We start from the raw sequence: 16,448 nt of genomic DNA, 5'->3' as shown, positions 1-16,448 counted from the left end.
TTACAGAGCACAGCAATATTGTGTGTGTAAACCAGAGCACTTCCCATAATGTAATGCAATGGCTTGCACGGTGTGCTACCCACAGCTCATGGCAGCCCGCTCAGCCAGGCTGCTCTGGCCCTTTATCACAGCCCAACCTCATGTTCTGCCTCTGGAAGTCTTCAGTCGTGTCCCTGAGCACCAGTGCCAGCTAAGGAGGCAGTCATTATGCTCCCTTGGGTTTCTGCTACAATGATGGTCCAAGTCTCCTAAATGACACTTGTAAGACAGCAAAGGAGCATGTTCCTAGATTTAGGCAGCCAAATCTATCACTGCTTTTCCCTTGGATCTTGTGAAATATTATCTGAAGAGATAATCCGCTGTGATAAATAAACCAAAAGAAATTACCCCCTCAACAGATGGTTTCACTATTAAAGTCTGAAATCAGAGCTGAGAAAAACTTTATCTGCTATGACACAACATCTCACCAAATGCTGACAGATTTTTCCTGTTGTTCATATTTATATGATGAAAGCAATCAACATGATATTTTTCTTAAAAGGCAACCAAGAATCTCAGCCCAGCCTCAGACAAAGCTTTTATTTCCAGATGTTCTTCTCTTTGTAACATGAAACATAAGAACTCTTGTAACAAGGTCAAGTTAAAGATGGATCTAGTCTAATGTCCCAACTTCATAAGAGTACAGTTCAGGGTGTTTTAGAAAGTGTATAAAACATGGCAAGTACACCAGGGTTCTTTGCCTAGTTTATCCTCCTGGATTCTGGTGTGTTTTCTACTTGAAATGATTGTCCTTTTTGCAGAGCATTAGCACTGCATGCTAGGCAAGATTCAATATAATTAAAAGAATATGCATCTTGGATGAGTGGATTAAGTGAAAATTACTTACCACAAACATTGACACACATGCAAACCTAAATTCCATGTGTATGAACATTTAACCAAAAAATATTATTTTTTACAATTAAAACTGGAACTGGAAGACAAGATTGTTCTCCAACAAAAAATAGATTACTTGAAATGTTAAAAGCTTTCGCTTTCACTGTAAAAATTACTCCTTCAATCCCAATGTTATGTATATCTCTACAAAAATGTTTACCCTTTGTCTTTTCAGTTCTGTGTCTCTCGTCCTATTTAATTTACCTTAGAAGAGCTATCTTCTTGCTGCTTCACTAAAAATAAAAGGCAAATTCCCTGTTTGCCACAAACAGCCACTCAGAAAACATGCATGATCAGGATACACAGACACATTGCTCCAAACACCATACTCTGTTCAGTCTATATTTGTAAAAATAACCATATGAAGTAACTTCTGATTCATGGCAGCACAGTCAAGACCGGGCAGGTTTGCCTGGCTGACTCCATCACTGATATAAGTCCTGAGAACAAGTCTCTGTCCAAAGGGGTCTTTATTTCCAGTATGAGATCCCACACAGTAGCCCCCATATACAAGAGTGCACTGAAAGGCTGTGAAAAAAAGCTGGCTAGGTCTCTTAAAAACACATTGTGAAGCTGGCTAGGTCTCTTAAAAACACATTGTGAAGCTGGACATTTTAGGTTAAAAACACAAAATAATTTTTGAATGATAAATTGGTCTCTGCTTATGAATTTTATGCTGCTGGAAACAAAAGAAACCACTATGTGCACCTTATGGTAAGGTTTAAATAAATATTAGTTAAAAAAGCAAAAGTGCGGTCTCCTTTATTGCCAATTACAGGTTTACAAAGTTAAACAGGGAAAAGTAATACTATAGCCAAAACAGACTTCCAGAGAGCCCTCCAGGGTCTCACTTGCTGTTCACTGGACTAACATTAGTTATATTTTTATACCACAAGAATGGGCAGGGAGTATTATTAGGGGTTTGGTAGCTTTATGATCAGCTTCATATTCAAGATATTTTCTTCCAGAAATCTCCAAGTTTATGTGCAATCCTTAAGGAATATACCAATGAATTGGAAGAAGCAGTAGTAGTGTTTGTGAGGAAATGAAAAAAGCCAGGCTCGGGGTCAGTCTAGAAGTAGATATAGCTGTTAAAATTTGGTTCAACACATTCAAAGCAAGTTGCTGGCTTTCTGCTCCCTGTGTTCCAGGAAGAGAGCATTCTTTGGCAGGCACTTCATTCAGAGGTTTCAATTTATGGGAAAGAGGCTTGCCTCAAAGATGTTATTTTTCTTATTTGACCAAGGCTTGGTGTTTTCCATCATTAGCACTCTTTACCTCAAAAAAAGAAAAAAGAAAAAGAAAGGCTAATTTTCAACAGGTTTGTTTTCCTCCAGATAACCAGGAGCTCCTAGGATTTTGTACAAAAGCACTCCTAGATCAAAGTGAAACCTACAAAGCTGGTCTTAAATATGTCAGAAAACAAAAATATCTTAACCAGATGTGTGTGATCTTTGTGGACACCCGTACTGATCCTATTGCCGTAGCAGCACACCCATGTGTGCCCAGGTAAGCCAGGGAAGTCAGCTGGCTGCATTTTGCACACAGAAGCCAAGACAGTCCTGGATTGTCCACAGCTGCATCATGCTTGCTGCAGAATCCCCAGTTCAGCCTTCACTTCCTGAGTAATAATCCAGCACTGCTAACCACAAAAGAAAAGAAGGCTGTATCTTAGTTACATTGTCTAAAGATCTGGCCCAATACATACTGTGAGATTTCCATAAAATATAGGGGTTCTTGGCCTATCTGGTTTCCTATCTCAGATTTCAGAATTTCTTTCAAGAAGAGAGATTTTCACTAAAATATGTATTGTGCATTTTCCAGAGTTAGTGTGCATGTAGCAATGGAACCTAATTTGCCATAAGGATTTACATGAGGTAATGCCATCTGCATCACATCTCTTTCACTATGGAGAAAACACTAAAATGTAATTTGAGGTCAAGATTGTAGGGATTAAGATTACTGCTTCTTTTAAAGTACACTATAAAGATGGAAACTTTAAGTGGGCTTATAAAATGAAAGGATCCTTATGTCAGGCCATATTTTCAGCACATTGCCTGTTATTGCCTAGAAGAGTATTTAAAACTGAAGTAAATGTCCCCTGTATTGCACCTTGATGTTTGTACCACATGCCATTTTCCTATTTGGTTGTGTTGATCTAGGAATCCCTATGCTCGATCTTAGAAAACATTTCAGAAAGCAAAGTCATACCTTGAATCCCAGCACAGGATGAATCTCCCTTGACGTAAGATTTCTACATAGTGCATATTTTAGTTTTCCCCTGTGGCCCTCAAAGTTTTGCATTCATTTTGTCTCATCCTTTGAACTAAATTTGATACAGCACATAGGAAACCTCTAGGCTGGATTTCTCTTTCTCTAAAAGGAGACAAGACAGGCCTCAAAGAATTCAGCTGGAGATCTGGGAGCATAAAGGTTAAGCCATCTCAACCACAGAAAATGCTCAGCAATACCTAAATCCAGACCTCCCCTCTGTGCCTGATCTCTGTATTTGTGGCAGTACCATCATTTTCCTTCATCTTTATTTGCCTCACAGCAATGGGAGCATCTCTTTCATTCTCTGCATTTGACACTGCTGCGTGGTCTTGGGATTCCAGAGAGGTCCCAGCTGATTGCAAGATGGGATTGTCCCATTTTGAAGAAGGACAAAAGTAGGAACTTGTGAATGACAAGCTTATTAGTCCTACTTCATTTCCTGGTAAAGTTATGTAGAAGATTGTTCTGGGAGGTGTTCAAAAACACCTCAAGGACAACACAGCCACTGGTCACAGCCAGCATGGTTTCATGAGAGGAAAGTCCTGATGATAAAACCTTTTATGACAATATAACCCACCTAGCTGATCAAGGGAATCCAGTTGATGTAATCCTTTTGGATTTTAGTAACACCTTCAAGCATAGGATCCTTCTGGACAAAATATCCATTCCAGCTGGATAAGCACATCATGCCATGGGTGAGCAACTGGCTCCTGTGTCAAGTGCAAAGGATTATAGTGAATGGAGTGTCACCAGACTGGTGACCTGTCATTAGTGGGGTTCCACAGGGCTCCATCCTCATCCCAGTTCTCTTCAAATCTCCATAAATCACTTGGATACAGGACTGGAAGGGGTAAGTTCCTAAGAAAGATTTAGCCAGTTCCCAGGGAATACGAAACTGGGAGGAGCTGTTACTCTCTCAAAGATAAGGAAGCCTTGCAGAGACCTCAACAAATTAGAGGGCTTGGGCAATCACCAACCATAGGAAGTCCAACAAGGGAAGATGCCAGATTCTGCACCTGGGAATCAGGAATCTGGACTGCACAGAGCTCAGGACTTCCTCTAGACACTCTGTAATAGTGGGACTGCTTCTATATTAGTGGAGATGCAGACATGCAGATAAGCATATGTGAAGATACATTTTTTAATGCCTGTGTTTATATGTTTTGGGTATTTTTAATTTGGGCTTTAAAAACATTTTTCAGACTGATAGAATAAAAAGAGAACATGCAGCATTTCATAAAAGTGCATTCTGTTGAACTGCTCTAACACCATCAGAGAAGCTCCCCAGGTGGTGAACTAAGCGGCAAGTTTCTAGACTTTCACATCACTAGTCCAAAAACTCCCCATTTGGCAATGGAGCAGAGACATCTGCTGAAATTGAGAAATTCTTATTAGCTGAGTTCAGATAGAGAAGCCTGCAGCTAATCAATGACACCACTACCACCATCATCACCCAGAGCTGCAAGTGCAGCCCAGATGAATTCAGAGGCAGGATTTCAAAAGACCTCATGATAACAGAGCTAAGCACTGAGGACAAAAAAGATTAGAGACTGTAGGGATCATGGGCCAAAGATTAAGTAGAGGTCAATCTAGCCATAAATAAAGAAATGGATAATTTGTCCCTGCAGTGAGGGTGAGTAATGAAAAACTGAAAAACTCCATATTACTCAAATTAAAAGTACACAAGGCACACTACTTCTTTTTGCCCTCAACTACACCAGTGGACTGGACCAAACTAAAATTCCTGCTTGTGGGAATGTTGTCTCTGGACCATGTAGTCACACTTGTTGAAAGGGATAACAAAACACACCTGTAAAAGAAATCTGACCAAAAGCTTGAACAGGTGAAAATTTCTATCACATCTAGTTCTTCATGCCATGTAAAGCGCACTTACAGCACAGTGGTGCAGCTATTCTTACATGGACACAAAAGTATCAGCACCAAGCAGCTGAGACCCACCAGAGACTCCAAATTTGCTGTCATTATCATTTTTTGCCAGAAACTGTATGTAAATATATTATTTAAATAGTTGAGTTAGAATCAAATACACAATAATTCAGAACTGTTTTTCAATTGTATTTAGGAACCTAATTATTTTTTTAAATCTTATCTGACCAACTTTACAGACAGATCTTTCCAGGAAACTGTTATTCCCTTGTTACAGGAAAGTTACACAAAACAGAATCCTACTGGTGCCTGACAGTTAAAGGGTGAAAACTGATTTTGAAAAAAATATGCATAAAAATAAAAATGGTATTTAAACTGCCTTGAACATACACAATCGATTGTGTGAGTAATAAGGGCAAGAGCACCCCATAGCACCATAAAACATTGAGGGTTTTTTATTTCAGGCTGTCTTGACAAGCTAGAGTAAACTGACAGTGAGATCAGAATCAGGCCCAAATCTCTTATACACTCTCTGATCCACTTCTGTTTTTGTCATTATTTACTTAGATTGCCTTGTAAAACTCATTAGTGCCACTAAGTATGGCTCATAACTCCTAAGGATACAAATATTTATTGTGTCTAGCCCCCATACATTACACATTCTGACAAGAATTAAAGTGCTTTTTTTGTGCCCTTGAAACAAGATCGAAAATGTGCTTTTCAATGCATTTCTTTTAGGGCAGGGAGGAGCCCTTAAGATCCACTCGGCTGGCAGAGTCCACAGCTGAAATGCTATGCCTTTCTTTCCTGGTACCTTAGAGCTCCCATAGGCAATTCTTTGTTTTCCAATAAGCATCCGAGGAGCCTGGAAACTCCTTGAGCCTTCACACTAGTCACTGGAAACTCAGACTTCTCAGGGCACTGTGGCACATAGTGTGGGATTACACCTTTATCGAGTGCTGGGATTAGACCTTTTCAAAGTGCTGGGATTAGACCTTTATCACATTGTGGGATTAGACCATTATCAACAGGAGTCCTGCACTGGCTCAGTGTGGCTGTCTGACTCCATGTACTTCTGACCAGGGCTGGCCCATGCCAAGGGGAATTCTCTCACCAGCCAGCACAGAACTCCTCAGGTCACTCCCAAGTCCACACAGCTCTTTGCTCCTTGCCCAGGCCCTGCCTCGCATTCGGAGCGCCTCATTTAAAAATAAATAAAGACTGCCTAAATGGGTTTTGCTAGCTTGTAATGACACATGCATGATTACGTGCCTGGCAAATTTTCACTGGATACACACAGAAGGACCGAAATGTGTGAGTGCTTTTTCCTACTGTGCGTATGATGAGGTATTACAACACGAGGATGCTCAGTTGAAAGGAAGGCTCTGGTTCAAAGGAAAGGCAGGTGGTTTCAATTGTTTCCAAAGAGCAGAGTGCCTGCTTAATAAGAACAAGCAAGTACATGCAGAATTCAGAGGATCAACAAACTGTTCTCATTAGAGGCTTTCCACCACAATGTGCCTGCAGACACATGCACACAAAATTAAATAAATGTCACAACATAAAAATGTGGGCTATCAGCTATTGTATTTCAGTTCACCCAGGGATAATTGATCAAGCAGTGCACTCTTTAGTGATGTAATATAAGAAAACTGCCTCCTAATCGGCAATGGTAAGTAAGTAATATGATAATAAAGTATAATTTATATTGTAGATGCAATTCAGAGTGTATGTGTTCTGTTTACCAGGCCACCACAGAGGTTGATTACTTGGGTCAGCTGTTTTTCCATAGATTTTAATATAATGGGTTAAGTTGTAAAAGATTCTTATTTTTCCACAGCTGCCACCTGTCTGGAGTACAATAGACACTTTTTAACTGGCACCTTTTCTTGCTGGAAATAAATGCACTGACTGCAAGGTGGTCCTAATTATAGGAAACTGGAAAAATATATTGTTTGGAAGTTTTATTCTGTTTTACATCTTTGCCAAAGACCTGGAGTGAGTGATGGAGTGAACCTTCAGCATGCCTGCAGATGACACAAAGCTGGAGGAACAGTTGACAGGTTTCAGGGCAAGGCTGTCATTTTAAAGGACAGAAATCGGCTGGAGAAATGGGCCAACAGGAACTTTACTAAATTCAAAGGGAACATATGCAGAATCCAGCACCACAGAAGGAGAAGCCTCTTGAAATGCTGCAGGCTGGGGAAGTAGATGTGCTGAAAGGAGGCTATCCAGCACCACTCTTCCAAAGTTTCCTCTTAATCCATAGTTCACAGACCTCTAGTATTCCACATGCCTTTCTTTCCATTTTTTCTGGTTAGTCTGTCCCAAAGTGTGGCATAGGGCTACCAGTATTGACTACTGAGAAAAGATTATTTTACTTGTCTGGTAGTCTATACATCTGTTCATACTTTCCAGTATGACACTTGATTCGTCTAATGTAGTGTTTCTCTCTGACCATGGCTAAAGACCAACACACTCCAGACAAAGATAGAAGAAACAAGCAGGAGTCAAGTCTGGAATTATCTTTTTGCTATTTTTGGACCAGGACTAATATTTTATAGCCAGGATGATAACCTCATTAGACAGGATAGGCCCAGATCCACCTTGTCTGCTTCCCTTTTCTTTCCCAACTCATTCCTCTGCCCACTCTTACTCCTAGCTGTGGAGTCCCACTTGTAGCCTTTCCTGTCTTACATTAACTGCCCAATAAGCCAGTTCAACTCAGAAATCCAGCAGATGCTACTTGTTTTATTTATAGTGTTTGTTTTCTTCTGTCTTAACAAGTACCTTTGGCTTCCAATGAAGCCTTAATCAGAGTCAAAGATGAGAAGGAAGGGGGGAGAGATGTAAAAGAAATAGAACAGTTTTGTCTTAATCTCTATGGCGCATAGCTCATGCACCCTTTCTATATTTTTGGACTGGAGAGCTTCCAGTGAATGCTAATTAAACCTCACAACACCCCTTAGAGCAAGACTTGTCCTCTTTAATGAGTGAATAAAGAAAAGTCCAGAAGGAAATGGCCTTCCTCAATGACGTTAGGAAAGGCCAGAGGAGAGTCAGAGGCAGGACTAAGGTAAAGGCCTCTTGTCCAGGCTCCTTATTTTCCCCTTTATCCCCATGCCACAGTGCTATTTTGTAAGTTTACAACAGCTAAGACTTTTCGTGTTTAGAATATTATTACTACAAATAATGTCCTTACAAAAAGATATGCCAATAATACAGATTTGGTCAAAGCCAGGCAGAAGGGATCAAGAAACATATAAAATAGGTGAGTATTTTAAACCTAGAAGATGCAAGGGTTTATGGCTTCCACAACAAAATTCCCAAGGTATTGGCCATACCTAGCAGCTTTCAACACAGAGCAGCTAAGCAAAACAGGATCAGAAACTAAAGTGCTGTTGAGTGTTAACACACTGAGTTAACAGCTACCTAGAATGAATCATCAGTCCCTCTGCATTATTTCAGCCTTTTATCTAACATTTGTTTCATGTAAAGCACTTGTTTGACAAAAATTCATGGCTCCAGCCTTCTTTCTGATCATCTCAAGTCACAGAACTGTGCTGTCAGACAGGTATAGTGAAATTTTGTCATATTTACACAGCTTCAGGACAAGATGAAGGAATTGTGTCCATCTCGGCCTGTTCAGTAAGATACCTTCATAAGAAGTGTGCTAGGAGAGACTGAAAGAACCAAAACTGAACTTTTTGCTTTAATGTTACTCCATCACATCATGGAAAAAAATTAAATAAGAACACAAACATGAAAGTACGGGAGGACAATTTCCCTGTTGTTGCATTATAAGTGGTAGTTTCCATTAACATTTTTTGAGCAACATAATCTTCCCAGAGGGGTGAAGTGTCTAGTCTGAGGAGTTCAGGGGCAGGTATAAACATGGTGCAAATCTGCATCATCCTCTTGAGGCTGGAGAAGTGATGAACTCAAGCAGAAAAGTACCTCAAGCTGCCAGGGAAAATGGAAATCCCAAAAGTCAGACCCATATCTATCTGGCTATCTATCTGAAGTGTCAGGAGGATTTAGTTACCCAGACACTGTCAAGTCTCATATTTCAAAACTAGATTGAGAAAGGACTGAACTCTGTGTGGCCCTTTCTGTACACTTTTCCTCCAAAGAGCAATTTGGGACATAGTCCTTAGTCCCAAACTTTACATCCTGGGTCTCTGACCAGAGGTTACCCCACCTCCTCAACTGCTTTATTGCAACATAAAGCCAGTGTGGTACCTGGCTACACACCCAGCCTTGAAGCATCAAAGCCCTCTCAAGTCTATCAATTCTCCAGATTAAGCTTTGATCTTAATTTGAACATCCTTTTCCCCTTTGTGATCTCATTTTGTGAGTGAAACCTTCATCTTCTTGCAAGTAATCATTATTTTGATATCAGGAATATGTACCCTTCATCAATATTTATTCTTGATGAAAAGGGTATGAGGAACTTTGCAAGTACATTTACTGTAGAGAATATTGTATATGCAAAGACATCCACACAAAGGTGGATCCTACAAGAACTCCACATAAAAAAATCCCATTTCATTCAGACTGTGTTGCACATGTTCACTGTCAAAGCACCCAGAGCTCCCTCTTGGCAAGGCAGAAGCATTTTTAATTGTCATGGTAGGTGATTCTAACAGGTATAGAAGTGGATAATAAAAAATTGTATGTAGGTAAAATAGCAGTCACAGTTCCAGTGAGAACCATCCAACTGTACATGGATTATAGAGGTTTATAAGAGACATCAGCACAACACACCCGGTTTTGTACAAAGGATTAATTTTGACAAAAAATGACACAGAGACAGCAAGGATTTTGGGGCATACTGTACTGCATACATCCTTAGGGAGGCTGCTAAGATGGCTGTATTGGAAACTTTTTGGGCCTGATCCTATGAAGCAGATAGAAAATCCTGTAGCTTTAGCAAGCAGCAAATATTGTCAGAAACTTGAAGAACTCACGTGTTATCCTCCATGCCTGATATCTGAAAATACACACAATTTCCAAGATGAGGCCATCCCAGGGCACAGCAGAGCAGGACAATCCCTTCCCTTGCCTGCCTGGTGATGCTGTGCCTGAGGCACACCAGGCACTGCTGACTCATATGCAACTTGCCATCAACCAGGACCACCAGGTCCCCTTCCCAATGCTGCTCTGCAGTCTCCTTTTCCCCAGTTTATACACACAATCAGGCTTGCCCAACCCACGTGCAGAACCCAGCACTTGCCCTTGTTAAATGTCATACAGTTGGTGACTGCCCATGTCTCTAAATAATTTGCCAATGTCTCTATGCAGGACCTCTTTGCCTTCAAGACAGTCAACATCTCCTCCAACAATAAAATGTTGGCTAACTCACTCACCATCCTTTCCAGTCCTGCATCAAAGTTGTTAATGAGAATGTTGAAGAGAACTGAGCCAAGAATGGAACCCTGTGGAACCCCAATGGTGACAAGTGACCAGTCTGGTGTCACCCCAATCTCTGCAGCTCTTTGTGCCAGAGCCATGACCCAGTTCTCCCCCATGGCATGATGTGTTTATCCAGCTGTGGGATGTATATTTTGTCCAGAACGATCTTGTGTGAAAGAGTATCAAAAGCTTTCCTGAAATCCAAAAGGATTACATCAATTGGCTTTTCTATATTAACCAAGTGGGTTACTCTGTCACAGGAGTTCAGTTTCCACAAGCAGGACTTCCTCCTCCTCATGAAGCTGTGGTGGCTGTGACCAATGACTGCATTGTCCTTCAACTGCGGACATTATTCTTCCCAGAATAACCTTTCCCATTATTTTACTGGGCACTGAAGTGAGACTGGCAGCCCTGTACTTTCTGGGGTTCTCCATTTTGCCCTTCTTGAAAGCTGGGACAGTGTTCATCAGCTTCCAGTCAGCTGGGACCCCTCCCCTTCAAGCCCTTCAAATCTATAATGATACAGTAGGAAATGATAATATGAATTTGATTTGTTTGTTCCTTGGGTGAAAAAATAAAGGAGGACCCATGTAAACCTTTTTTTTCTATCCAGACACTGTAGAGGTGCCTGAAGCGTAGATTCTGAGTATAGACCTCAGCTCAGCCTGGGTAGGTGTGAGAAAAGGCTTTTTCCAGCTGTTTCATGGTTTGTTGAGGCCTCATTCCTATACCAGGGATTTTGAGGAGAGGGATTTCACACTGCACTGCAACCACCCTGTATGAAACCCCCCCTCTAGACCCACTGGCTTTAGCTGAGGTTCAACTGCCAGAGCCTTGGCCTAAGCCCCTTGCTGTGCAGTCAAACCCGTCTCTCCTGAGCTACTTAATCTCACACTTATAAGAAGTAAATCTACATTGTGAAAAAAAAAAAACACCTTTTTTTTCCAATCTCAGAATTCTGCTTTTAGCAACCAAGATAAATATGACATAAATATCCTAGACAAATGCGTGTCTCTGGAAATATTGAAACCCTGGCCCCATGACACGGCTGCTGGGATTCCTGCCATTTGCTAAAAAGTTAAGCTGGGAAACACTTTGTCCAATTACTAAAAACAATGAAGATATAAAGGAATTATAACCTAAAAACAGAGGTGTTGAAAGAAAGAACACAGACCCACGTAATAAAAAATATTGATTTAATTAAGGCAGCAGAGTAAAACATTCACAAACTTGGATGGCCCTGGTGTGTGTGCTTAGGGGGGCAGGTGGGTGTGCATGCTTCCCTTGGAAGTGGCTTCTCACCAAATCCTAGCAGAGGTGTCACAGACAGGAGGGATGTAAGGATTAGCTCCTCTGCTCTAAAGCTGATGCAGAGAGCAGAACTGGCACGGACACTTACAAGCAGCCATGGTGTAGCCCCCATCCCTGCAAACTGGAGCTGGCTTTGCCTGGGAAGATGGACACTGAGATGGGCTTTTGTGGCCTGAACTTCTGAACCCTGCAGGAGACCCGAACCACCGAACCACACTTTGGTTGTTTGTGAAGAGAGTAATTTATTGAGCTCCATCCTGGAAGAAACCACAAGACATTCTGGAGAGCTAAATTCAATACCTAAAAATACTCCTGCAGAACTGGATGAAATGAGAAAGACTTCAAGATTGAGACAGACTGTTTCCAAGGGCAGTATTTTGTCCAGCTCTCAAAAAGTAGTATTTTAGTGCTTTTGGTGACTGGAACAAAGACACATTCAGCCCCCATTGCATAATGTCAAAATGACCACAGAACAATTTTTGGTTGTACTGTCAGGTGATAAGAAAGAGCAATAACAAGTTTGGGAGTTCTCATTTCTCTAACGGGAACCTGCAAGCCACCTGTGAATGACTTGTGCTGGAAAGGTGAATAAATAGCACTTCAACTGAACCTGAGGTGTTCTGCAGAGAGCAAGCAAGAGCAAGAGGAAAGACAAAGAGGGAAACTTTATGTGTTTCTCTTGGAAATTATGTGTCTACAGGCAAAAGCCTGTGATTCTTTCCTTTGCCCCTTAGTTTCTGAGCCTCTGAGGGATACCTGCACCATATTCTGAAGTTTTCTTTCACACGCATGGAATTTAGAAACTATCTTTAAAACAAGCTGCATGAAATTCAAGATTATTATATACTCTAATATTGCAGTGGGGGATCTAAAGAAATCACTAATTATCTTGGGGTTCAGAATGAGGTGTTTGCAAAGAGTCCCTGTGAAAAGCAGCCACCTAGTATCAGAGTAGAGGGAAACTATAATGAGAATCACTTTATTTAAGTATTGCCAGAAAAACTAAACTATTCTCAACAGCAGATATTTTAGGGACCTTTCCACTATACTCTAGATTTTTTGGCTGGTCACTTTCTAGATGATTCAATTCCTGTTCCTTTGGACGTATGCTGAAAACCACAGAAATAGCCATAAATCTTTGGGAATGCTGAAGTCTTAAGCATGTCAAAGCTCCGAAATGCATTTCAAGAAGTCAGCATTTCCCCATAGCAGCTCAGTGACTTTTGTGTCTAGGAAAGAGTAGTTATAGACACCACTCAAAACAGACTAGAAAAGCAGACATAACACTACAGTGCAGTTCCACTGTGAGCTGAATTACTTGGGGAGAGGGGTTTTGTGATGTCCAGTTAATTGCTAATGCTTTGCTGTGAGGAAAAGCATCCAGGCACAGAAAGCAGCCAGTTTATGTTTAAGGCCCTGAATGGAGCTGTGACTCTTCACTGTTTCAGCAACCACCTCACTACAATGTAGGGAAACTATAAGCAGGAAATGGAAAAACAGGATCAAAACCTGGGTTTGCCACAAGCAAAAGGTTCACATGCCACATTTTCACATGTCAGAAATACATGTGCAAGTCTGATACTATAAAATAAATGCCAATCATTTTGTCCTGTCCATCAGCAGCTCTCTCTCAGTAAGACTGAATTAAAGGGGAATTAAGACTTTGCTGCACTTTTTTGTACTGTAGAAGAAATAGAACCCCCGAAAAGTTAGTTTGTTGTGGGTGCTGGGAGGTTCTTTGTACTGTCCAGATCTGATCACTGATTAATTTTTTTTCAAGGGATTATATTTTCAGATGAGCCAATACTCAGGGACTATGAAGAGACAGACTCTCAGAAAAAAGTTTTCTTGTTCAATTACTTAAATGAAATTGCCAGATATCTGCGCATTTAAATATATGACTAATTTATTTGGGTGACACTTTGCTAAACTTCTACTTTATTTTCCTGACAGGGACACTTTTGTCCCTTACACTTTGGAAAAACCATGATAGGTTTCTCAGTCAAGGGAAAGTTGATTACATTGCTTACTGTTTTAGGAAAATACTTGCTACTGTTTTTGTCATTTTCAGTTTACTTTAGGACAGTATCACAAACAGAAAAAGATATTAAAGTCCTTCAGATTAGTGAGAAAAAGGGGAAGTATAAAACAAGAGGTAAGAGGAGTTACATGGGTGGATATTCTACATAGGACATAACCCTATCTGCTTATGCTGCATCTGCAGCGATGGCATTCAATGCCATGAAATTTGTAAATGTTAAGAAAATACAAACATGATCCTCTAATGCAGCCATTGCTAGTAGAGTTGCTTGCTTTCACAGAACTGTTTGGATCAGAAAGGGCTGCAGAAAGTTGTTTAGTCCAAGCATTTCTTCAGCATAACCTTTCCATGCCATGTCATTATAGCTTTTACTTTATACATCTCCATGTACTAATCTCTCTTGCTGTGACTGACGTTTTCATTCTTTCAGAAGCCTCACAATTATGGCCTGTCACTCTTTTCATCCATATCTTTAGTACCTTGAGAGTCACATCCCATTTCACTGGCTCTCTGCCTTTTCCTGCATTCAACTACTCTTTCATCTACACTCTGATCTCCTTTGCACACCATCACTGTTCTGTTGCTTTTCTCCAGTTCCCCCAGATGACACTTTGTATAACCTGCTTAGCTATGGGGCTATATATTCCTGTAATATTCTCAATGACACTGCACTTTCAAAGACTCTTCTTTGTCCAGGAGAGACTGTGCTATGCATCTAATTTTATGCTAGGAGAGGAAAATCTGGTGGGCAGGCACACATACCCTTCTTTTAACAAAAAATTCCTCAGGTTCAACACAAACACATGCCCAAAGCAAGCATTGTTAAAAAGTAAGAAGAATTTTGAAGAGATGAGGGAAATGAAGGTATCCAGGGAAAACACAGCTTCTTAATTTTGCTTCAAATTATTTTCCAACACTCCCTTCTCCCAAACCACCTTTATGGAACAATCCCAATGCAGTCTGCCCTGTGCTGGGTCAATTGTAGTAAACATCCAGCTGTGCTTGGCATGCAGATGTTTGGGTTTTGTGTTGCCAACTACAGGTGGACTGATTGATGTTGCAGCTGATGAAGCAGCCATAAAGGAAGGAAGGTAAGGGAAAATGGCTGGGCTAGGCATGTTCTGCCCTGCAAAGCTCATGGCCCACTGGCACAGCAAACCTTCCTAACAGATCCAGTGCTGTATTCAGAGATTATTTCACACTTCCCTCTGCAGCCACGAGTACTGGACACTGACACTTTCCACAGCCTGCATGCTACCTCTAAAATGCAGTTCCCTTTTGGGTGGGATTAGGTGGGCAGATGAACTTTTGCTTGCTACCACAAATCCTTTTGAAATACAACCTCACTTCTGCAACCCTTCTCGAGCACTTACCAGTTCAGGAAGAGCAGGTCAGGTCATCACAGCAGGGGCTCTGCGCAGCGTATAGCTCAGGAAACAGCTATTGTCCCAAATAGCATCTGCTGCTGCCTGGATTTTTTTTTTCCTGTCATTTTGGATTAAATAACAGCAGATAATGCCTCCTGAGTTCCCTCCTGCCTTATTCTATCTTATCAGTGCATTAGAAAGTGACTGTATCTGAGGGTGTGCGGCTGTTAGTGTAGGTGATAGGGCTAAATCTTGTTGCTGGCCTTAGCACACTCAACCTGAAATGTTTGTTTGGTTGAAGAAAGTTAATGAGGCCTTTCTGCAGCAGCTGTTACTCTGAGTTGAAGAAACATCTCTGCACTACTCCATTAGCATCTCCTCAGAGCGTTACTGCAATAAAAAGGCCACAAGGATTCTCATTCTGTTTCTTTAGAAACAAAGGGGTCACAGCCAATGTATTATTAACTTACAATTAGCAAAAAGGCTTAATTCAGATTTCTCTGAGATGTGATGCATTCACATGAAGTAGGGATATATATATAAAAGACATTTAGCATGGGAAATGTACAAATATCTTATATACAAATGTCTTTTTTATATATATATATATATAAATATATATATATAAGACATTTAGCATGGGAAATGTACAAATATCTCTCCAAAGGTAGCTCTGTTTCCAAAAACCACTGTGACAACTTCCACAAGCTAAGCAACAAGCTGTTGCTTTTAGGACGACTGAATTGGGAAATAAAATTATATACACTGACATCACCATTTTAAGTGTCTGATTCATTGTGTTTTTATTTCCTGGAACAGAACAAATACTGTAGAAGCTTGCTGTTCTTTGCAGTTATGGAGTGGCACTCTCCAAACAAATACCATTATCCTCCACTTTGTGTTGGGGCAACTTCCACATATCTTCATCTTCTCTTTTCTCTTTCATTTCCATTTTCATTCACTGCCCCCTCTACTTTATTCCCTGAAGGGAGAGAGGATGTTGACAGCCCACCTTCATGCCTTGTCTCCTTGCAGCTCTCCAGCAGAAGGGGCAACCTCATGTAGCCCGCTGTGTTTATCTATTTAATGAACAAAAGCCAAAGTAGTGAAGCCATGGTATGAGCACAGTTCTCAAGATGAAATCTGCTGTTTGCACGCTGCATTCCCAGCACTTTTACATCAATTAATGCTTTTCTGCAGTCAGGTGTTTTTCATTA

Source organism: Ammospiza caudacuta, chromosome 3 (genome assembly GCF_027887145.1).
Source record: "Ammospiza caudacuta isolate bAmmCau1 chromosome 3, bAmmCau1.pri, whole genome shotgun sequence".
Lineage (NCBI taxonomy): Eukaryota > Metazoa > Chordata > Aves > Passeriformes > Passerellidae > Ammospiza > Ammospiza caudacuta.
Note: the sequence above shows the minus strand (reverse complement) of the source record.